This window comes from Coloeus monedula (genome assembly GCF_965178545.1).
Source record: "Coloeus monedula genome assembly, chromosome: Z".
Taxonomy (NCBI): Eukaryota; Metazoa; Chordata; class Aves; order Passeriformes; family Corvidae; genus Coloeus; species Coloeus monedula.
The window spans coordinates 47971342-47996242 of record NC_138822.1 but is presented as its reverse complement, the minus strand read 5'-3'; positions in this window follow the sequence as shown (position 1 = coordinate 47996242).

The window sequence follows — 24901 nt, the reverse complement described above, 5'->3', positions numbered from 1 at the left end:
ATTTCTTATTTATATTAGACTTATTAATCACTGCTAACTTTTCTTGAAGTAATAGAGATTAAAATTTATAAATTTATGGTCTAAAAAACCACCTTTTTACAAAGTATATAATTTATTTATTTGTGGTCTAATTAAACATACTAGAGCAATAAGGGGAATAGTAAATAAATGGGTTTAAATCAAAGTTGAAATGAAAGAATGAATGTGTGGAGAGATAATTGGACTTGTTTGCTGTTTAACTTATAAGGAACTTTCCATAACAGTAGATGGATTAGATGCATCTCCCAAAGCTTGGGAAATAAGGAGACATTTGAGTAGGCAAAATGTCAGTGAGTAGGAGAGGCTGATGTTCATGTAGAGTAAGTATTGACTTACTGTATGCATGGAAATTCCGTGGATGGATTTGCAGCTTTTGTCAAGCCAAATTTTGAAAACCAGTCTTTGTATGAGGATAAGTAAGGCCTTTTTTAGTGTGGATTGAAAAGGGAAAATACCTAGTGTTGACTAGAGTGGCCCTTGTTTTGCATGCAGGAATTAAGGTATTGTCAAAGCTGCACAGCAGAATTCCAAAAACAAAACCAAGTATTTAGTAGTTCTGTCTACCCAGTGACTTCCCAAAAAATCACTATTCTTTTTCAAGATGAACTATAACCGTAGTTAAATAGAGGAATTTTAGAATAACTTCGGACTCTGTATGTTGTTTTCTCTTTAAAAAACCCCAAGTCTTCTAAACTTAAGGCACTGTACATGAGAAATACTGGAATTTCTTCATGCATCTTATGACTTTAAACCTTTTGTCTGACATATCTATGAAATGTTATTGCCCAAAAAATGATTAGCAGGGTATTTTTCATTTATTGTTTTATACCACAGTAGATTTGAGATTCAAACTGATTCATTCTAGTAGCTGTAGAACCATACACTTTTGTCTGATATTAAATAACAGATACTGCTTGGATTTGAGTCATAATGCTGAATTACTCTCATATAGTGACACTTCTAGAAAAATATGGTAGGTTCATATGTTCAACATTGAATAAATCAACATGTGGGTATTTAATGAGCTGTTAGCTTGAGTATTGATTTTTCTATTATAATATAGACAATGAATGCTTTAATATTTGCAATGTGCACAAAGCAAGCCTGAGTCTAAGCTACTCTGGTTTTGTTCATGGACAGGTGAGCCCAAACCTGCAATTGTTAGTCCAGTTTTGATAGTGATTTGGACTGTGCTTAAAAAAATGGGAAGGTACATGTTGTTCCATTTTCTGACTGGTTCGTGTGTTCTTCACTTCATTCTTTGGAACAAGAATTTTTACTTTATATACAGCGATAGTGATGCTGGAACACCTGCACTTTAAATGATACTGAAGTTAGGTCTAGTAATAGTTTCACATGCTCATTAACTTGAAAAAAAACCCCTCAAAAAACAAACAACAAACCAACAAAATTTTAGGATATCAATCTGTTATTAACAAATCTTCAAGAAGAATCTGTTTTTATTTGAAATAGTATTTCTTGTGACAGTACATTGCATTAGTTTTCTTAAAGGTGTGTGTGTATATTTATATATGTAATGGTTTAACCCTAGCCAGCAGCTAAGTACTCACTCCCACTATCGTCCAATGCAGTACAGTTGGAAAGGAAAGGTAGACGTCATGGGTTGAGATAAGAACAGTTTACTATTTTAAACAGTGAAGTGAAATAAACTAGTCATAATAAAAGTATTACTACTACCAACACTCCTACTTGTAATGAAAAGCAGAAAGAGAGAAATGAAACCCAAGAAAGAGGAGTGATGTATGGCTCAGCTGCTCACCTCCTGCTGACCAATGCCTAGCCCATCTCCCAGCAGTGAACACCAGGTCCCAGCCAACTTCCCCCAATTTATATACCAGGCATGATGTCTTGTGGTACAGAATATCCCGTCGACCAGGTTGGGTCAGCTGTCAAGAACAAGCTCTCTTTAACTTCTTGTGCATCTGATGGCTGGCAGAGCACAGAAACAGAAAAAATCCTTGGCTTAGTGTTAGCACTAGCTAGCAACGACCAAAACATCAGTAATGACAACATCAAAAAACAACATTCAGTATTCTCATACTGAATACAAACCACAGCACTGTACCAGCTATTCAGAAGAAAATTAACTCTACGCCTGCCAAAATTAGGATGTTTGTATCACACATAATTTACATCAAGTAAAGCTAAAGTCTGCCTTAATTTCTATGAAATAATACCTGCTTTTTGTGTTTGCTAACATGATACTACTCTTAAAAAGTAATGAGTGGTTGTTTAACGATGTGACCTCTCCTAAATTCAATCATCTGGACTCTTCTACCACTCTCCTTTAATGAAATATAATTAAACTCAAATGAAGGAGCTACTCCAGTGCCAAACTCTAAAGATGACTTAGCTTTTGAATAACCTATTCCTTACTTAACCATATCTGCTTTAAATAAATTTCAAAGGACAGTGCCCATACTATGAACACACATTTTTCTTACAATCTCCCCAATTAAAAGGAGCAAAAAATGTAAAATATTGGCAATGTGCATATGTGAGAGATGCAATTTTTTTGTTATGTTACTCAGTTTTTAGCCAGTTTAATAATTATTTTTGTACCACTTCTTAGGATCTAACTGTTTATGAATATCATACATCAGCTAGTTTGTTTGCAACTTTGCAGATGATAATTTTAAGGCTTGATCTTAGCTGTAAACCCCTTGTATGTTTTGGGGAATGCTATATAAGAAAATCCATTCAACACTATGCTTTGTTTGCAACAGCTATTTGGAAGGCAAAATAATTTAGTACAGTACTTAATTATACCAAGTTTCAATCTGATTAGTGGTATTTTTATTGATGGCCTTGATATGTCACTTTAGTTAGATTATTGTTCATTGAATAATAAGTCTTCCTTCCCACCTTAGTAGGTTTTTGGACAATCATTTGGAGAACAAAAACTTGCTATTTGAAGACAATAGAAAAAACTGTCATTCACCAGTTGTGAAAAAGATTTGGGAACTCTCATTTGTGCCATCTATATTATATTTGAATTGATTTATATATTTATTAAGCTGACCTAATGAGCAAGTGCTTAATATAAATTGTGCATAAGGTTCTGATCCAACTTTTTATTGTCAGCCATGCCACTTGTATCAAAATATTAGTAAAAATGGCAAATAATTTAGCAGAAAAAAAATTGTAAGAAGCTTTAAAATCCTATCACATTTACATTATTTCAGGGTCATTTAAAAGATTTTGGTTTGATTTCATGATTGTATGTGGGAAGATGTCAGCAAGGACAGTTATAAAAAATTAAAAGATTCATGAGTTATATTCCTCTGTGTGGTCTAGTCAGAAATGAAAAGATTCTGTATTATGGAGACAGTAATTTTTAATATTTTATATTCTTGATTTTGCTAGTGTTGAATTTGCTGAAATTTCTTCAGTCTGTGAGCTGAGGCAGATGCAAAGTAATGGTATTCAGAGTTAGAATGTGATATTACAGTGTGCACAGAGTCAAGCACAGTAAGTGGAGGAAAAAATGTATGGGCTACTACAATTCCTCTGCGGGACTGTAGTCACTGTCCCAGAACATTGAGGTCAATTTCATCTCTTTTTTAAGGTGCAGCTTAGTGACAGATATCCATTTCACCTGCTCTGTAACTTGCTTTGTGGGTAGTTTCTATAGTGGAAGTGAAGCTGAGCATGATAAAGGTGAAAGTTTTAAGTAATTTCTGTCATTTCTGCCCTCTTACGTTTTCTTATTGAGATCATGTCAATTTCATTCCATTTTTCCCTAAGTGGATAGCCTGGTTTGAACTCTGTTCTCAAGCTCACAACAGACGTGTCAAATTCCAGCACAATGTGCCCAATGTGTTATTTATTTTTTCTTGATTTTGATGGCACTAAAATATATGCAAATGGTTAGATATTGAGGTTCTTAATATAATGAGCAAATGCCTACAAAATTAATCCCATTTAATTACTTGGAAAGGAAAAATTCTTTTACTTCCTACACAGTAAATGGTTCTTTATCAGGTTCAAAATATAGCTATCTAAAATTGGTGGGAGGTGCTAGAATTGTAGACTACTTAAAATTTTGCCTTCATTAATATCTCAGTTGGGACCAGGAGTGCATTTTCAAGCATATCTCACCACTGTTCCCAGTAAAAACACTCTGCATCTTAGGTAATTTTCAAAGTTCATGGTCTCAAGAAAGAAAATACATTGCTCCAGGAGTGCCTTTAATGCACTGCAGCTGACAGCAGAGGCTTTTACTAGCTCAAGTAGACATAATGTTCATTAAGGTATCAGAATTTCAGTTCCACCTTACACAATTTAATTTGGCTGTTTCTTTTTTTGGGTACTGTCGTGCTTTTTATGATTATATAATAATCCCAGCTGTATTTTGACTAAATGAACTGTGGTATGCTTTTGATATCAACAGGGGTAGTACAACGTGTTCTAAGGGAAAAACACACAGGTCTAGGAAAATAAAATAGAAGCATATACTCCACTTTTGTCTGTCTTATTAATTAGGAAACACCTTTGCCTAATAAGCACTGTTGTGTCAAATAAGAAATATTGTTCAAAGTGACTATTTTTTTCCTGGTTTCAACTTCAGCTGCCTGCAATAAGCTCCTTGTAGGTGCACATAAATATAAGCCTGCTATCCTGTTTCAGAAATGTTGGCAGTTGTCTCCCCACTTATTTGCTAGCGAGGACAGAGAGAAAGGAAAAGTGGAAAAATAACATAGAGAAAAAATTATTACTGTGACCTTTTCTAGGACTCATAAATAATTGGATTATTTGCCAGACAAAAAATATTTTCCTGTTTGAAGTATTTTAGAGGAAGAGCAGCACTAGCAGCAACCAGAATTCTTGTGTTCAGACTTAATAACTGTAGGCAGGTGCTTATCAGTCAACACAGGATCTGAACTGAGCCTGACAAGATGTCAGCACACCTACCGACCTACAGCGTGTTTATCTTAATATTGTTATTTTCCTTTACATGCTATAGAAAAAGATCCATACTCGTCTCACAATGATTTATCCAGTACAGGAGAATTTATACTTGTTTCACACAAAATAGTTTTGGCAGCAGGGGCACAAAACATATCATAAAATGACAAAGACCAGTACCTGCAGTGTCTGAAATAAGTTATGTCTTAAGCTTGCTAGCCTTATTTTGCCAGTCCTAGAATAGATCTTGAGGACTGTGGTCAAAGTTCTTTCTGGCAAACATCTCTTGCTGCTTGCAGTGACCTTTCTATAGAAAAGTGAGATTGTTTTATTACATGACATGAAGGATTCTAATTGGTGAATTTAAGAGCACATGTATCTATTGTTTTTTCATACAGTTTAAATAGCTACAGATGGATTTTCTGGAGGGGCCAACCTAACAAGTATTTGTTAGCTGCCTGCAGTGGTTTTGTAATAACGTACTATTGGCCTTTGTGCTAACAGTAAAAAAGAATTTAGGTTTCAAGCATGAGGAATGTGGTGAGTAAGCAAGCAGGAGGAGAAGGGTATGCTCTAAGAGAAAGGTCAGCAGCTTTCAAGCTTGTTATGCTACACCAGACGTCATGGTTTAAGCAGCCACGATAGAGTAATTGGACAAAAGGTCAAAAATGTGTGAAATGATGTCATGATCCAGTACTTCTGTGTTTTAAATTATGTATGGCTAATTATGGCCCAGTTCCTCATTTTTACTACCTATGAGTTTTTTAATGACTTCGGCTTGCTGGTCTGCTGTTCTTCGTTTCTGATTTGATCAGATATGCAGCAGAAACGTGTAGTCTATATGAGTGTGCTAAATATCAAAATTCATGGGTGCGTATGTTGTTGATCAATCTATGGCCATTACAGAACAAACAAACCAACAAAAAAGATCTCATCCTTCTCTATTTTAGAAAAAAACCCAACAAATAGCATCTTATTTTGCTGTATGGAAAAACAAAGCAGCTTATTAAAAATTGTTGGACATCCAATGGTCAGTTCTGTTCACTTATTTTAAAATTCTTCTCCCTCTTTTCCTCATTCTATTATCATAGAAGGCCTGATGTTTGCTTCAGAAAGAAATATTTTTAAAAAAAAGAGGAAAAGGAAAGAAATTGTAGTCTTGTTCTAAAATTTTTAGGAATTCACAGTTATATAAAGTATATTCTTTGTGCCATTGAACTCCAGAAATTTCACAGAAATGTTGTAAAATGTGTAGCACTGCATCTATGGGAGAAATATGTTGTTCCAGGTTTCCAGTCTATTGAGTTTCTACTGTTTAGGTATTCTCTTCTTGTCAATCTGGACTCCCACTGTTGCTCATTGTATAATCAAGTACATTTTTATTAGTTTGTCTGCAAATTCCAAGGTTATGGAATTCCCAATTGGATGCAAAACACTGATTAGTGTCAAAAAGACATTTGCAAAAGCTGTATAAGGGTTGCAACCTATGATTAGTCAAACTGGTATAGAACAACCTTGGTTTCAAATTGCTCATTCTCTTTCTAATAGCTCAGAATATCATATTTTCATTTGAGAAATCTGGCATTAGCAAGAAGTAATGATATTGGAAACAAGAAATCACTTCTTTGTTAAACCAAACCACTCTCAGGTGTAAGCAGGGTGCTTTTGCCCCTTTTTGAAGCTACTTCACTGTGGCAGTGGGGATTACTGTAACATGCATATATCAAACCAGGAGTCCCGATGAAAGGAAATATATATGGATGGACAGATTCTTGCTAGCTGTTTCAGAGAGATGTTTATTTCTCCAGCCGCATGGCCGGGGCTCTGCTCAGGAACTGTTCCAGTCACCTGACCAAGGGTCCTTCTGCCCACGCAGGGAACACAAACCAACCAATGGGAACAAGGCTGAGCAGGGGCAGGGAAACCCCGTGTCTGTGCCCTCAGGGCCCCTCTGCCAGGGCTACATGGCAGGGGGGAGGGACCCCAACATTTCACCTGTTTTATTTTAATAAAGGAAGAATGAAAACAACTGCATAAACATAACAAGAACAGTTTCAAAACAAAACAAGCCACCCTCCTGAGTCTTTAAATGTCCAAACAGATTCTATGGAACATCTTAGGGCTGACAGAAGGGAGACAGGACTCTCTGAGCATGCTTTGTGGGGAAACTGAGGCAGGAGAGGGTTTAATTTCTTCCCTCCCCCTTTTCATCCCCCCTCGGCATCGGAGAGGAATTTTAGGGAAAGGGAATTGTATAGGGAAGCCATGGGGTGAAAAACGGATTAGGAATAAACTGGGGATGGGGTAAACTTAGGAAGGGGTACATATTGGGTATAGGGTAAAAGGGGAAAGTAGGCTGTGGGTAGGGAAGTTGCTGGGATGGATATTGTTTATAATTTTGTGCATAACGGCTGCCTTTGACGGGAATACCTCTAGGCCCAGTAACATTCGCTGCTTGTAAACCCTTCTTTCCTTGCACTATATCAAATTACACAACTTCCCCATCTCCTACACTTTGCAGGTAATTTTTAGGGTTATTCCTTTTAATGGCAGTTCTGTGGATGAATAGATCTTCCCCTGTATCATCTCGTGCTATAAATCCATAGTTGTTTTTTACATTGTACCATTTCACCGTTCCTGTGACTTTCATTGCTGTAACTCCTCCTATCGCATGCTTGCATGTTCGTCGTGGCTGCTGGTCCTGCGTGGCCGCTGCCTCGCCGACTCCGACGTCTCTGCCGGGCCCCCGCGTTGCGGCTGCTCCTCACCCTCCGAGCGGTGCTGCTCCGGCGTGTCTGGGCTCTGCGCGGCCCCGCGTTGCCATCGCCGCTGGCTCCGTGCCCTGTGAGTGGTTCTGCTCCGCAAACTCCACGCTGCTTTGAGAGCGGCCCCGTTCCGGCTCGGCGCTGCGCGGCTTCTCGTGTCGCTGTGGAAACCGCCGCTTCTCCCTCCGCAGGGCTCTCCGAGCCGTGTGCTCAGAGCGGGCTGCCACGCCGATGCCGGTTCCTGGCTGCTCGTGGCCCACGGCACCCGCGGCGCCTGCGGCATCGCTCCCTCGATCGTGGTCGCATGGCTGGGGACCCCGAGACAGGGATGGGGTCCGCGATAAGGAGCGCACTCCCAAGGGGGCCGGGCGCATCCAGCACAGGCACCTCCGCCGGCACGGCTGCAGTCATGTGCTCCCGGGATGGCGGCCGCGCGGCCTCGGCCGCGGGACTATGGCCATCCTTTGCTTTAGGGGTAATGGGACCATATAAATGCCCCTGAATAGCTTCATTGACCACGAGGGATCCACGCAAGGGTTCAATCACTAATGCATGTTTCATTTGATCCCTTATCTCATCCCAGATCTCATGCCAAAAACACTCTTGACTAGTTCCAGGAGGTTCAATATCAAAAAGTAAGTATCGAGAAATATAGAAGAAATTTTTGAAAAGCCAGTTAAAAAAAAGTTCTAGATTTCCCGGTTCCAATACTTTCTTGTTTTGTTGTTCAAGGATTCATTTAACTTCTAGATACATTTTTTTCCTGTGGCTCAGAGAGCCACATTTCCCACGATTCTTCCATAGTCCAGATATGGAATAGCAAAGCAAAACCAAGAAGAGGAATCAAAAGTTTCCAGGGTTTACTCACACAAATCAGTTGCTTAGGGATCGGGGATTGTTCTGCTCACAATTCACCACCATTATGTTGCAGTGGGGATTACTGTAACATGCATATATCAAACCAGGAGTCCCGTGGAAAAGAAATAGATATGGACAGACAGATTCTTGATAGCTGTTTCAGAGAGATGTTTATTTCTCCAGCCACATGGCTGGAGCTCTGCTGAGGAACTGTTACAGTCACGGGACCAAGGGTCCTTCTGCCCGTGCAGGGAAACACAAACCAACCCATGGGAACGAGGCTGACCGGGGGCAGGGAAACCCCGTGTCTGTGCCCTCAGGGCCCCTCTGCCAGGGCCACATGGCAGGGGGGAGTGACCCCAACACTTAACTAACTTTCAAACTACATGTTATGTGAAATCCATAAAAGCTATGTCTTTTTCTGCTAAGGTTCAGCTGGTTCTTATGAACTTCACCTAGGAACATGTTAAACAAGGCCACCACAGAAGTTATTAAAGGCTGTGTAAAGCTCTGCTGTCCTCAAAGAGATGTCCTTCATGCACTGGAAAATACAATACCAATACTGTAGCCTCCTGGGGATTAAAAACAAAAAAAAAGAAGAAAGAAGATGAGGATGCTTACTGTTTTTCCCTTTCTTTAATTAGTCTCAGAATTATGTAAAGACAGGAAGAGTCTTAATATTGAAAGTACACAGGCCCTTAATTATGCTTAGACTCAGCCTGTGGAACCACAAAAAATTGTCTCTAAAGTAGTCTTTTGCTTTTTGTCTCTGTGTTGTGGTATACAGCAGTCAAAGTATACAGAAGAAGAGGTCATAAGAGGTCAAAAAGACTGTTTCTGTGCCCTTTTAAAGATAGCTAATAGTCTATTAAAAATATATTGCTGGAGATATCTCATGTGTTCTTCCCATTTAATTGATTTTTCTCAGATGAAGCAAGTTTCTTAGTTTTACTTCTACAAAGCCCATGCATTCCTTTCCCTCCCCTAGTTCTTGGTTGATGACCTGTCTTTTTTTGATTTTTTCTGTTGAATATCACAAAGCTGAGAACAAGGTATCTGTAAGTTGAAAGCAAGTTTTATTTTGTCACTTGCTCATTCTTTGTGCTTTTCAGAAAACTGGATAGCATGACCAAATGTTATACTTAATACGTGTAAGACTCAAGGAAAAGCAAAAAAAAGTCTGCACTTGAAAGATTGTTTACATCTAACTTTCAATCTAATTCCTTAATGATAGGTGGATTTTTTTTTTTTTGTATCTTGAGAGATATTTTTAAAACGGATATGGTTTCCTCCTCTGTACTTTCTCTGATGTCTTTTTAATATACACAGTGTAGCAGTGCAGGCGGCTGCAGCTACTCTTTGTCCTGAGGAGATCTCAGACAACCAGCTGTGGTGGTTAGCAACACAAGTTTAACATGTAACTTCAGCCATGGTGAGAACCCATGATTCCCTTGTTTTGTCTTTTGCATGTTTCCCCCTGATTGGTCAATATTTTGTCTCTCTTGTTTTATGTATGAAGTGATGTATATTCATTTTCCTTCTTTAATATGTATTAGTTCTAGAAAGTTCCTTGTTCCTTGACGCCCCATTGGATCCTTCTGAGTCCCTCCTATGTGTTGTTCCCATTGGTTACCTTCCTGTCAATCCCACCTGCTTGTTTCTATCCCATTGGCTGAGATCCCTTTCCCCACCTATTCTGTACCCAGGATAAGATCCCTGGACCCTCCCACCAACTGGCGTCTTTGTCCCTGTCTTTCCATGGGAATAAACCTGCGTGGAACACATACGGAGAGTGCCCTCTCTTTACTTCTTTGCCTTTGTCTGCGTGCCTGCTTAACAGTGACAGGAAGGTACAGCCCCTTTAGGGTGAGGAGCTCTACCCCTTTTTCATTGTGTATTGGGCACTGAGTGCCGCCTTCCAGAGGGGTTTCAGCGTTGACCTCTGGGCTTCTTTGTGTCGGCACGCGAGGGGTAAAACCCCCTTCTGCCAGCTCCCAGCGGCTGAAAACCCCACCAACACAGATGTATTAAAACATCAGTTTGCTATGCATTAGACAACACAGTTTCATCAGCTCATATAAAATAATAAAAGTAATGAAAATTTCTTTATAGAGGGAGAGGTAATCCTACTTATGACAAAACCATTTCTGAAACAGAAGAGCAGCGACACCAGTAGCATAAGCAGAAGATGCTGTGTAGCTCCCATCCCCTTAGGAATGCTGAATAAAACACTGGAAGTCTAATTAGATCTCCAGAGAGTAGAAAAGCCCATTTGACAGTCAATTTAAAGACATCAGTGCCAGAGCACTTTTATTTCCATAGACTTAGAATCTGAGTTATCTTTGCATAAGGTGTGTGCATGCAGAATATGATACTTACAGAAAGTCAGTACCAATGTGCTTCACAGTGTAACAAAAATAATGCCCTTTTTATCATTTGTTTTAGCAGATGAAAACAACATGAAAGTGTAGAAAGGAAGTATATGGCTATGCACTATCAAAAGTAATAGGTTAGTGACCTTACTTGCACAAACTGGTGATTATAGTGTATAGCCGATATGAATTCTCAATACTTATGCGCAAGAAATATTTTTACTGTGATACATATATATATGTATATATACATTTATAAAGTATTTTAACACTGAACTTATTTGAAAACTTTCTTTTTCTTTTTCCAGGTGAGATTTCTGACTAGGATAAAATGAACCCTTACATTATTATTAAATTAAACATACATTTATTATAAAGTTTGTGTTTGGTTTATCACAAGCTGCTAAAATACAACGCTTGGAGTCAGATACTGTTTGCAGAAATGTAGATGCTTTGTGATAAACAAACTTGAAATTTTTAATTATTTGACTGAAATGTGACATTATGGTATTGTTTTCTGTTTTGTTTTTTTTTATTTCATCCAACTTCAAGGAGCAATGGTTTGAAGGGAAAAGTGAAGCACCATCAGAACACAGGAAAATTTGGGCTGAGAATGACCTTAACACGGGCAAGGGGGGGTTAATTTCATGTCATCTGCAAACTTTATTGACAATTGCTTTAATACATTTCATTCTTCAGGTCATCGTTAGCAAGATCCCTGGATCTGATCCAGTGAAGTTGGGACAATGAAACTGGAGAAGACAAAGTTTATAAACATGCACTGCCTACAACCTGCAAGTGTGGCCCTTCTCAGTGCTGATGATATGATGATTAGTAGATGATGATCTCCATGCTGATGATTAGTAGAAAAGTTATTTTCCTCCACTTCTCTTAATCTCTGTATTTGTTTTATTGGTCTGAGAAGTAAACAAATTAAAACTATGGACTGTCTTATCTATTGTATCAAAACATCTCTAAGGCGAAAAGAACTTTTGATGGAGAGAAGATAAGCCTGCAATTTTTCAGAGATAGTCTAATCCACAGTGGATCATTAGGTTTAATATTTAGATAGGTGAGAATTCTCCAAGATTGTGATGTTTTGCGTTCAGGAGATTGTTAAAAATTTAGTGGTAAACAGAATGCGTCACTGTAATGGTCCATCTAACCTGTTTCTGATAGCAAACAGTGATGCCTAGCACAGTATAGTGAAACAGGATGAACGTAAATGATTTTTTTCCCCAGTACTCTTATTTAGTCCAATCATTCTGGTTACATATAGAGATTCTACTGGCTTTCTTATTTTTGAGAGATTACCTAGCTCCCCTTTTGTGTTGTAAAATTTTAGGATTTGCGTCCTCCTCCTGCAAGGAGTTCCTTAGCTTTACCCGACATTTTGAGGAGAGCCTTCTGCACTGCTTTGTCCTAACCTGACTTCTCCTTTCATATGGACACCCTGTTACTTCTTTTGGGAGAACTGGAGGAAAATATATCCTCTCTGTGCTCCTCATTATTTTAATAACATCATGCCTTTTAACTACGTGTGACGTAGGTATAATATACCAATGCTGTTTTAATGTTTCCTGGGTGTGATTCCTAACTTTGAGTCTGCAGATTGTTCATGTCAAAGAACATTTGATTCTGAGAGATTTTGGGAAACATTTATCTGCTTAAAATGAAACTCTATAGGCAAGAAGAATTAGCCTTGGAATTTGTGTCAGATGTGGTATATGATTTAGTCAACAAAACTGGAAAAACTTAGAAGAAATGAATCCTCTCATTTTTGGTACTTCAGAAGTACACATATTTGGAGGATAACCACAGGGTCCACTTGGACTTGGAGATGGAGAGGGTTATATGTTCCTTTTTTCAGGTTTTTCATAGGTTGCTGATTCAGCTTTGAGAAGATGGTATGTGTACTTGTCTTCCATATGGTAGGGTAGGTCTGTGTAAGTGATAATTAAAAAGCAGCTTTGTTCTGATGCCAGGTTCCCCTGGCCTTGAGATGATGCTCTTGCAGAACTGCCTGTAGATCTTGATTTCAGAGTTCTCTTTTCACTGGACAAAGCATCCCTCACTATTGAGCTGATTTAAAGATGAATAGCAACAAAACTTCTCCCTTCCTCCCTTTGGACTTTGTAAATTATGGTTACAATCTATTACAAATGCATGCATTTCCTTTTCCTCTATCTAAATAAACTACTAAATATTGAAGACAAAACTTCAATTTAAATTTTAATCTAAAATGTTTTCTTTCTAAAACTAACATTTTTAAATTTTTGAGTTGAACTGAAATTTTTCAGCTGCACCGTGTAGACCTCAGGCTAGATTTGGAAAACAAGTGATTCTGATGCAGAGAAAAAATAGTTTTCAAAATAGTTTTTGAAATATTATCTTAACTGAAGTTAACTATAATAAAGGAAATAAAAAATAACTTCAATGTCAATAAGGCATGGTAATTAAATAAATGGATATAGGTAATTGTTATAAATTCTTATATAATAATAAAAATTAATAAATAATAATAATAATAATAAATAATAAATAATAAATAATAAATAATAAATAATAAAATAAAGGATTGCCTAACACTGGTTAAAAAAGGTAACTTTTTAATTACATTCTTAGGGAATCTGCCAGGTGGGAATATTTACATGAGACTAAATTTGCAAGCAGAACTAGAGTTCCTCTTCTGTTATACTCTCATGAATAGAATTGTATTCTATATTAAGACAAATAGATATATCTTGTTTGTTATTTGTAGTCAGACTGATTTGATCCAGTGTTGATTCATTCTTTTCTTCTGCTACATTCCTTTACAAATGCCTGATATTTTATTTCCTGCTTTGTGACTTAGCCTAATTTGTACCAAGAGATGACCTGTATTTTTTGTAGCTTTTTTTAAAAAATTAAGTTCTTAAAATGTATTTTATAGAGTTTATTACTGTAAAGCTGAGACGTTAAATGGCACATGTGTTTCTGTTACTGAAAGACAACTCCTGCAAGGTACAGCAGATCATTGGGCCTGAAGAAGGTGAATGGACTTCTAAAGGTCTGAATGTAATTTGTTAGTGATATTTTGAAGTATCTTCATTCATCAGTATATCTAATTCTAATAATATAGATTGATGTTATATAAGCCTAAATTCATACATGCCCTTGTTCCTTCTACAAACAGTCCTGAAGAACAACAACAAAAAAGCTCAGAAAACCCCCCAACAATTAAAAAAAAAAAGTTGTATCTATTGTACCAGCATTAGCTGTAATAGCAATTACACAATTTTTAGTATAATCTTACATTTTCTTTCAACTTGTTTTAACAAGCAAGCTGAGAATTTAGTGTAGTAATAACTAAAACATTAGCATTAGTTCTTCTAGGATGTGACTAGTGTCTGTTTCACATCATATACCCCATATTTGTCCTCTTGCTTTTCAGGTCTTGAAATACACTTTGCAATGATATCTACCTGAAATTAAATTCTAGCTTGTTCTCAGGCCTGAATTTCTAAAAGAGACTGCAGAAAGGCTGAGAAGGCAGGGAGAAGAGGGCAGGGGAAGGGAGCAAAGATCAGACTTCACTGGGGTGTTTGGCAATTTTAAGGTATTGGTTTAATAAAATATTGCATCTGTGTAACAGTTCCTGGAGAGCTATTCTGAAAACTGAGGTAAGGCTAGGCAAAATCCCAGCAAACACACAACCCCTAAAACGGGCTTTTTAGTGTGCAAGTTTGCACTTACAAGTGACCTTTCAATAGGGATGTTTTTCTAAAATGTATCATAAGGGTAATAAAAATTAATTTCTTCAACAATTGGCACTTCAACTCTATTGCTAAGTTAAACAAAGTAGCTCAAATAACAGCACTTGATTATTTGTTCTGTGATCCAGCTTCTTTTCAAAGCTGGATATGCATGATCAAAAAGATTGTCTTTGCAAAATAAGATAAGGTTCCTTTGGTTTTTTACTCACAAAAGACCAAAAGCTAAGCTGAAACTTTATAAAATATTAATAACTTATACTAGTGAGAAAGTACTCAAAGGGAAGCTATTACAGTACCAGGAAAAGCAAAAATCTAGAATTCTAATTTGCTTGGCTCTTTTACTTCCAGCCTCCAAAGTGCCTGACATTTTAATGAAAATATATTATGTTTTTAAAAAATAAATAATGCTTAGGGCAATTATTTCAAATATAGGAACATAAATTTTTGAAATCTTCAATTATTTGGCCAGAATCTGGTAAAAACTAAAAGCTGACTGATGGGATTACTTACTTAGAGTAATGCCAGTGCAGTTTATGAATTAATGCCAATTTTCAGTAGCAGGACAGTAGTTAGTGAACATTATACTGTTAATTATTCTGTGCATATTTTATTCATCCAGAATTAAATTAAAAGAAAGGCATCCTGTGTTTCATAATCACTTTCCATTTGATGATGCAATCAAAATTGAAATTAAATTTTCTCATTTTGTTGCTCTGAGATGTACCAGTTTGGAAAAATACTGCTCTTACTACTATCTAAAGGTAACATACCCTACTGATGAATATGAAATAATTCCCACTTTTTTTCCTGGTTGTTATTTTAATAGTGCTACAGGAAATGCCATGTCCACTAATCCAGCTAATGTCTCTGTGAGTAAACTCAATATCAAAAGGAAACAGTTGACCTGCTGAGTTGATGCCTCTGCAGCTTCTTTTGTTTGAAGTGAGTATACCTCCTTGTCTTCTTTGCCTCCCAGCTCGTACAGCAAAGGAACTGTCTGCGGTATCCTGGATCTGCTGACTAGCCATGAATTAACAGGAATCTATAAACTTGTCTGCCTTTTCTCTAGATTATTGTTGTTTTTATATACAGTCACATGATGACAGTTTGGGACACTGTAAGAGTGGAAAGGAACTTATTTGTGTGCTTGTATTTATATTTCTTTGTATATACTGATGGATCATGTATCACATATTCCTTATCTCCTCTATTGGATGCTTAATACATCAGTTCAGTTGACTGATATGAAATACAACAGCAACAAATCCTTCTCTTTTCTCTAAGAAAATATACTTTCTATGTTTTTGCAGAAAAAAAATTAGAAAAAAATGATATTAAGTATGCTGGAATACCAGTTAAAACTGGACACAATTCTCTGTTACTCTAGTTTTACCCTGACATAATTTTCCAAATGTCAGTGGATTTATGTAGCATGAAAACAAAACAATACAGTAGAGATTTAACACTGATTCTACACAGTCCTTTCCAGTGCTGTACTGTCACTGAATTTGGTCAATCATTTCACAAAGTAAAGTGCCAGCTGATTGCTGTGTTGCTAACATTCATAATAATCTGCCTTGTCATTCTGTTCATAAGCTATCTCAGTTCCTCTAAACAATTGCTTTACTGCAGTACGGAGAACAACTCCTACAGAAAAAGACCCACACATTTTTGCATATGTATTCAGTACTGTCAGTGTACCGTAACTTAAGTGTTGCCTCGTAATTGCAAATAAAAACAAAGTCAAGGAGACTTCATTGTAGCAGTAGATCATTCCCTTCCATCTACCTCTATGAGAAAGTGCTTTACAGAAGATCCAAGTTTATGAGAAATTTTTTTTTTTCACTTTATTCACTTGATTACTAACATTTCAGCCTACTATTGAATAGTTCATAAACATTTTGGTCATGTGTATTTTTTTAATGTGAATTGATAAGGCTATTAAATGAAAAGTTAACTTACTAGAAATTTAGCTTCATTGGAATATTTGTTTAACTAGGACACAAAAAATATTGGGAATTTATTGCTTATACACAGAGAACAAACTCACAGGGTGTGTTTGTCACCTGAAGTGATTTGAAAGAACTTCAGAAAGGACTGTGCAAAATAATATAAAGGATATCAAGGAAGGAAAAAGAACAGAGTGCTTCTGAAATTCATTCATCCTTAGTAGGAACTTAAATCCACTCAAATCACATTTTAAGTCAGCATTCAAGTGGCAAATTAAAGATGAAGTGCAAGCCAGATACTGTAAAGAATCAGCAGTTAACACACAAGCACCATAAGAGGAAAGAAATCAGTTTTCATCTGAGATAACAGCAAGACAATATGCGAGGGAAATTAAAGATTTTTGTCCCTTTTTTTAGTGACCCAAAAGAAGAAAAGAAGAAAGAAAGAATTTAACCATTCAAAGAAGTATCTCTTAAACTCAGAAAGAGTGAATAGGGAAAAAACTTTAATTTAGGCTTTCAAGCAGTCATTCTTGCAGTCCAAGAAATGCAATCAGAAGGATTACAACTTCTCCAGCTGATACAATTATTATGTCATTGTAAGCAGGTAGAAATAAGATGGCTTTTACAGTTCTGTCAGTAACTACAAGTGGATTTGATAAGTAGTAACAGTAATAGTAAACATCAAATTTCTGTGTATTTACCTCAGTATACAGCAATGTTATAAGTTGGAAGAACCTCAAAAACAGCCGAATTCTTGGAGGTCTTCAAAGAAAGCTCTGGGGGAGTGGGCAATAAAGATCACAGAGAATAAAAGAACACAGAGATCTATCAAAATGAGAATCCTCACAATGGGGATCTTCACAGAGTAAAATGGGAATTTTTTTGCAATTGGTAAAAAAAAAAATTGATAGGCAGCTTGCATTGTCATGTAGTTTCCTTAAAATTCAGTAAGAGTTTTGTTAATTTATGCAGGGAACGTTTCACAATCACTCTGCAAATGGTTTTGTTAATTGATGATTTAAATCACTCTAAGACAAAAAGCTGGTGTGTCCTTGCTAGGTCACCACTATTCACAACAAACATATTTTGTGTTTCATGAGGTGTTACGCACGTGGTTGTGTGTAGTAATATTTTGCATCTGAGTTACAAACTTTCAGATCATATCAGAATTTGTATAGACACTTAATTATAGTTCAACTAAATTGTTGTCCATTGTGTGTTCTTATCATATGCTGAAAAGATTTAACACAGGCCACAAAGATAATGTGATTCTTTTATTAATTCTTAATATTATTCATGTTATTTGAACACATTTATTTTGTTGCTTGGTATTTACCAAGCTTATTGCTTGAATTTCATGCATAAATATGTGTTTATTATAATTTTATTAGATATAGATTTTCTGTATTCTATTCCAAACAAAAGAAATAGAAAATTCTTACCTGTTATCTGTTACTGGAGACAATATCATCCTCTCTAAAACTGTGATGATACATCACAATCCATGGGGCACAAACTTCTCTGTTAGGGATGTGCATCATTGAGCGTTAACTTATTCAAACTGAAGTAAATTATTTGAAGGCTATCTCAGCAATGCTTATACAAATGGGAAGAAAAAAAATTTCACAAGAGAAAATAGTTTGAAGGCATTATTGTTGCTATTCTGCAGTGAGTAACATGGCAACTGGTTAGTTAGAGCCTTAGTACATGACATGTTAGCTTAATACCTTTATTTTAAACTATCATTCTGTCTGCATTTTATGTAGCATGGTCTTTATCAGCAAAGAATACTTTGTTTATATATGTTAATATGCTGTGAGGATTATGTTATGGTTATGTTGATGATAATGAAGTTAAATCTAGGTGTCCTTTTTCAAGAATAAAACAATTTAATTCAAATAGAAAATAAGCACAGACATTCACTATTGTTTTTCAAACACAGTTCATGCAGATGTCATTTACAAATATTTTGTACTTAACAAAACTGTGATTAAAGTAAGTTTTTAGGTAATTGATTAGATGTCACCCTTAGTGGTATTAGTGTACAGGTGAGAGTATCTTTCTGTAGCTAGAGTCATTCAGATCTCCAAAATGGAGTCAGCCCTGTGATAACATTCTCACTGCTGACCTCTTGACATCAGATCCCAGGAAAAAAGTGATATTTATGAAAATCTCTAGGATATTTATGAAAATCTCTAGGATAACATTCTCACTGCTGACCTCTTGATATCAGATCCCAGGAAAAAAGTGATATTTATGAAAATCTCTAGGAAAACAGCTCCAGGTCTGATGGTTGTATCGCTCATGTTAACCTGATACATGAGTTTACCAGATACAGTAACATATCTTGATATAACCTTGAACAGATTGGATTTTGATTCTTTACACCATTCTTACATATTTTTGCAGAAGTGAAAAAAAAGCATCAGCTAATGCCATATAATTCCATAAATATTCTGCAAAGAAAAACATTCTTTAGAGATTAATAATTGAAGTGATCCAAGAAATATTGCAGAGGAAATAGCTCACAGTTTAGTTACAACACAAGTTCACTCTCTGAGAATAGAATATGATCAGAAGTACTTAGTTCTTAGACTTTGAGAAAAATGTGTAAAAAAGTTGTCACAATTGCCATGTTACCTCTTTGGACTACAAAAATGAATCATTAATACCATTCTGTACTCTGGGAATAAATATTGGGAAGAGAAAGTGGGGGAAAAAATATACTAGTTCTCAGCCATGTTTGTGCAGTGATACATATGACACCCTTTCTGCATGTTCCATTATAATTACTAAAACAAAGATCACACGCTATCAGGAATTCTTCATACAAGGTAAGCTCTTTACAATAGAGGGTTATGTCATTTTTTATTTTCCATCTGGACCTGTGAATCTTGTACTTGCAACTACCCAGTGGCTAAAATTGCCCAACTTAGCCCAGTGTTTAAGATACGCTATTAGGAAGAGCTGATTTGTCTAGATGGAACTGACACCCTTGTCAGTTCTCAAAAACAGTAAGTTATTGTGAAAAAAGGTGTGGGGGTGTGGGGAAAGTCCTCATAACTAAAGCAGTATGTTCTGACACCTGAACAGATAGGTGCCTAATAAGAATTTCAGGATCAGGAATTCAACCACACTGCACTTTTTAAAATGTGGGTTTAGCAGCTTTCTTACCAGCTTTTGAAACCCAGGATCACTTCATGGATGTATTGGTTGTAGATTAAATGGAGACGTGTAGACGTGTACCACTTTGAGCCTTTCCAATGTTCTGGTCAGGCAACAGGCTTCGTCCAGTTTTTCACTGGGGATTTTAGAGCAGGGAAGGAGCAAGGAGAGAATCATGCTGCCCTCTGACATAAAATGTACGGGCTATTTTCCAACCATGAGTGGTGCAGAAGGTAGATAGAGATAACTGTTCTGTCACACACAGAGAGACAATAGTTTTAAAGAAACTGACAGAAACCACCAACACCTCCAAGTTCTTCTAAAACCAGCACCACAGAGTTCAGGAAACAGGGCATTCATTCAGTGAACACATTTGAGTCCTTGCTAGTGTATGGTTTCCCTGTGTAGGAACTTCAGACTCAACCTTTTACACAGCCTTTGCATGGCAGATGGATGGATGCAGATGTTGTTGCACTGAGGGGTGACTGTTCACTGCTATTTATTGATTTCTAACTGAGGCTGTTGGCATAAGCCACCAGTGACCTTGCTGAGCGTAAAGCCCCGTGCAAATCTCTTTGACTTTATCCATAGCTAAAGTTGTAACAACTGTTGGTTGTTACCACCCTCTGGTTTCCGATCCTGAGTATGTTGCAAGGATGTTTGTGTTTGTGGTTCATCTGCAGGATTAATTTTTTTATTTTTTCCCACACAATATTCAACAATTATAGTAGGCTAGATGTAGTGCTTTCAGGTGGTCCTCCCCCATAACACTTACCTGTGATTCTTTCCTTTTCCAGTGAATAGCAGAATTAGCTAACTGATCAGATGGAGGCAAATAAAGTCCAGGTCTTATTTTATCTGAACAATGCCTTCAGGTAGGTTGCATCCCATGACACTATTTCACCTAAGCCATAAGAATATGAGTAAAATGTTTTGTTGGGCGCTCTAGCATTTTCTGACTTCAAAGAATGGCAAAATGTATGCATTTACATCTCTCCATTTTGTTACTTGCAATGATTTCCTTTGAAAGAAGCCTCCAGTGCTAGAGTATTTTCCAAGCAAGTTGCAGGTGTCACGAATATGAAGACAGGGTAATTAGGGTTTTTTTTTTTACCCCTACATATTTGACATGTTTACAAACTATATTTTTTCCTTTGTAAGAATGAATGTATTAAGCAAGGTGCATTTGTAGACATCTAAGACATATTGTTGCTTTTAGCAAATTTCATCAATATGCAAATTGTGTCTAAGCTAGTTGTGGCAAAAAATGAAAAGTTGTAACAAGAGATCATATTGCATATTAAATGCCCTAAATTTATAAAATACTGTAGTAAAATTAATTTGTGTATTGCAAAGCATGTTAAAATAAATATTGCGGTACTACAATTAATAGTAAAGTAGAAAATTATTGCTGTTTCATTGTACTGAACGGTACATTCTATGGTTGAGCGTTTTGATTTATGGGGAACAGGTTTGGTTTTGATTTACCATGTTAACAGTCTGTTCCTTGTGCTGTCAAACTTATGCAATTTCTTGGTCAATGATAAGGAACTGGTGCATGTGACTTCATTCAGCTCCTACTCATGTTTTGACTGAACACAGACCATGTTAAGGCTCGATGTATGCTGGGAGCAGCACCATCAGATCCATGTGACAGCAACATGTACAGGACACAATGGCCAGGAAGGACTGAAGGTCATTATGTAGCCACTGTCACCTGCAATTTTCTGTCTCCTGCAGCCATTATTCCTGTGTGCTGATTGTTGTGCAGTTTCTTCAGTATCCACTAACTTATGGAAATGGTGTAGACATACCTCCCAGGCTGGAAGACATGTATGCGTCAACTTACAAAAAAAAGCTTTCAAGCTGGATCCAGTAAGAGTGCTGAGGCTTTCCTGGCTCTCTGTGTGTCTTGGGGTGACCAGACTGGCACGCTGTGTCCTACAGGGGATGCCTCCACCCTGATGAGGAGGAAGGACAGGCACTCTCACCCTCAGCTAGGCTGCAATTTTGCTCATAGGCTTGCACTTTAGTTAACGAGTGGAAAATTAAAAACTGTGAGTTGGAGTTAGGAAACAAATCAATTGTGAGCTAGAAACCTCATGAATTAAGTGAATTGGTGTTAGACTAACCTTTATGAAGGGGATTGAGCCCTTCTGCCTTGTGTTTGTTTTCTTTCCTGATGAGTTCATAAAGTAAAGTTCAATTGACAGAGTGCGTTGCCCTGCAAATTTGAGAGCTCCAAACAGTCCGTGACAGTGCAGACAATGACACTGTAGGGGAAAAGAAAAGGCATTTAAGTGCAGAATATAAATCCCTAACTTGTTTCAACATTACTTTGAAATAAAAATGTGTATCATCTTTGAGTTAGCATCAATTTCTAGTTCTGATGTCTGACAAGAAGTAGATTCTACTTTTATACATTAAAATAGTCATATTAGAAAAGACTTCTCATAAGAATCTTTCTTTAATTTTTTTATCAGCTTTGACCCTTATTACAAAGTGGGAGAAAAATATGGATGTCACCTGAATATTCCAAAAACTTGGACTTTTTATCTTTTAAAAGCTCTCTTGTTGTAAGACAACAAATACATTAATGATACAGTTTGTTTGTAGCACAATTTTTATTAACATTTATTAAATATCTGAAATTTTACTAATACCTTTATTTTTTATTACCTTTTAAGATGTTCTTATTAACTGTGTTACACAGATGCATGTGCTCCATGGTTCTGAGATTCTCAATATTGTTACAAAACGCCTAAGAGGGAATCTTAAGCAATATTCCAAGTGACAGATTATTTCAACTCTGGGAATGTTAGTCAATATATATTTTTATTTAATCTCTTTCTCTACTGCTGCAGTCTCATGATCTTGTCAAACAGTGTGGTCATTTAAAAAACATTGTCAGTATGAACACATTACACTGGATAAATTTTGACCCTTATACTGTGTAAGCATTAGCCCCAAGGGCAATACAGAATTGGATGCACTGTTCATACCTAAATCTGATTTGGAATTTTCTCTTGAAGTTAGTTGTCTTTCTGAAGTGTTTCTTGCCAAAACCTAGAGGTTTCATTAAAAAAAAGAAGTTTTGCCTAAATTTAGTAAAACCATGATGAAATTTAAGAAGAGGCCATGCTCATATTTGATTACCTGCCAGGAACCTTCAGTATTGCCTGGTCTGGGTTTCAGGCTCTCTTCTCCCTGTCCTACTTCTGAACAATTCTGTCATCTTCAGGCCTGCCATGCTACAGGGTATAGACTTTTTGGTGACATTGGCTGCCCGTGGTTATAGGACAACCTTTATGTGTGACCTTTGTGTATAACTTTTGAAATTGAATGATGACATATTAAGTTATGACATTTAAAGCTCCATGATTAATTATTTCATTTCATTCTTACTTCATGTGGGAATAATAGCAGGTAAGACACTGCTTTATAAGACATACTGTGTAACAGGAAATCTTAATGTGGGAAAAAAATACTCTCACAAAATCTTGTCAGCCTTGGTTATCAAAAAAAATACAAGTAAATACAAAAAAACTCCAGAACATGGATAGATATTTCACAGAATTTTATACATAAATATGAACAAATTATTCTCAGGATAAAATAAATTAAAGAAGAAAGTGACCTAAGTTGAATTATACGTACAGTCACAGGCCCTCTGACCATTCATAATTTAGAAGCAAAATGAAAATATCATGGAAATTATTCATCCTGATTTTTCATTAAATGCCTGTATTATGCATCTGATTTTACCTTTATCACCCAGTTTTACATGGAAAAGAATTCGGCTGCATATTTGACTAACTGTTCTTTGTTTAGAAGTGTGAAAATAAAAGCATATTGAAGTTCTCATATGAGTAGTAGGATGAAGCTTATCACAGCTGATGTAGTAAAGACTTTGTGGATATGGATCAAAGTAAATTACAAGAGGCTCTAGATTATTTCACATGTGAATGAGTTAGGGGAAACACCACAGAAACTCACTGACTTGAGAACAAGTCAGGCGTAGTGCACACTTGAATTAATTTTCTCTTGGTTCTCATTTTTTTTTCAATTTTTCACATTCTGAGCGTATGTTTTATTTTAAATTCTTCTACTCAAGTCTAGTAAAGTCTTGGCTTCAATGGAGAAAATCTCACTGTCACCAAGGGGCAGGAGGCTAGCAGAACAGGTAGAAGGGAAAGAGATGAAGGATTTAGATGTAATTCTGCTGATTCAGTTATTATGTGTAAGTAGGGATGTGAAACTTGCATATTAGTTTACTCTGCGTCTGTGAGATGACTGCGAAGGCTAATCCAATTTGTACACTTCTTGATTTTTTTCTAAAAAATAATTTCTAAAATAACTTCTCAAATCCCAGGTCACCTCCCATTGTTTTCTAACCATACAGAAGAGAGGAAAAAGTGGCATAATTGCCAGATCATCAGTGATTTTAAACAAGATTGGTAGAACAGCTGAGATCTTGGGGGATTGAATAGATTTTGAAGTAGGGGTTGACAATAGATTATGAAGCTTTGGACATAATCCTTTGGAATATGTAGAGGACAAATAAATTAAGGAAGTGGAAAACTTTAACAAGTGCATGACAGCAGTCTGCATTATTTCCAGGGATCATAGCTAAATATTGTTTCTTTTTCCTCACTTGTGTGACAACTGAAATTTCAAAAATTAGGGAACTTGATTTAGCAGTTGGTTTGCTAACTAGCAAATGCTTGGGTTTTCTAATGAAAAATACATGAGGGACTCTGCAGGTGTTAATTTTTACAAATCCTTTAACACCAAGTTAAGATGCTAAGCAAATTCAGAGAAAATTGTGGATCTTTTTCTTCCTGTATGCTATATTAAATGACTATTTTTCTGCATGTCTAGTATGCTGAGCAGGATCAGGATATATACTCTTCTACCATGACCTTCCAAGAAATATTAGACACATAATTTATGAGTGGCAGAATACAACCAAACCATGAGTAGGTAAAAAAGTCAACTCCATACAATATAAATAAATCTGTGAGTTCAAGGAAGGTCATGGCATGTTTGATTTATACATTAGCCTG